This window comes from Cupressus sempervirens, chromosome 1 (genome assembly GCF_028749045.1).
Source record: "Cupressus sempervirens isolate cs-2001-9-10 chromosome 1, ASM2874904v1, whole genome shotgun sequence".
Classification (NCBI taxonomy): domain Eukaryota; kingdom Viridiplantae; phylum Streptophyta; class Pinopsida; order Cupressales; family Cupressaceae; genus Cupressus; species Cupressus sempervirens.
Window position 1 is genome coordinate 316,404,362 of NC_143118.1, and position 684 is coordinate 316,405,045.

Consider the following 684-nt stretch of genomic DNA (forward strand, 5'->3'; position numbering starts at 1 on the left):
GTCATACAAATTCTTGATGCTAATATAAGTAAAAAATATTTTGCTTTCTTGATAAATAAGTCAAAAATATTTTGCTTTCTTGATAAATAAGTCAAAAATATTTTGCTTTCCTGATAGCAATGGCTGGGAGTTGGTGTAAAAGCTCAATTTGCAAATTTGCAAAAAAAGCTTTCCATAGAAGCATACTATAATCCCCTCAAAAAGTCACCGAATGGAATAACATCTGTTTGAATTTGCAGAATTTATAAATATGTTGTTTTATCACAGGCAAATAAATATGTTGTTTTATCACAGGCAAATACAAACAATATAAAAAAATGAAAGGAAGAAAAAGTTCCGTTGCCGGGACTTGAACCCGGGTCTCTCGGGTGAGAGCCGAGTATCCTAACCAACTAGACTACAACGGATCTGACTTTTGTTGAAACTGCAGCTATAGTATAGAATGAGATAATTGCAATTGATTAGTTTTTAAATTTTTCTATATTCCTATTATTAAATTACTTCGCTATTATTATTATTTTTATAATCTTTTTTTACTATTTTTATCTGTAAATTTTATTAAAAAAATTCTAGGTCAAATCGTGGGTTTCTAAGCAACATTTAGGTATTTGTATGGTTATGTTTGGAAAAGCCTTATAAAAAAAATGTTATTATTCTTTAGTAAACACAAAAGGAGAATTAATC

General features: G+C 28.5%; 1 non-coding gene across 1 annotated transcript; it reads right to left on the reverse strand.

The window, feature by feature from the left end:
* Window positions 1–334: 334 nt before the first annotated feature.
* On the reverse strand, window positions 335–407 carry TRNAE-CUC (transfer RNA glutamic acid (anticodon CUC)). The gene has a single exon. It is a non-coding gene; the product is annotated as a tRNA-Glu (tRNA).
* Between the last annotated feature and the right edge of the window lie 277 nt (window positions 408–684).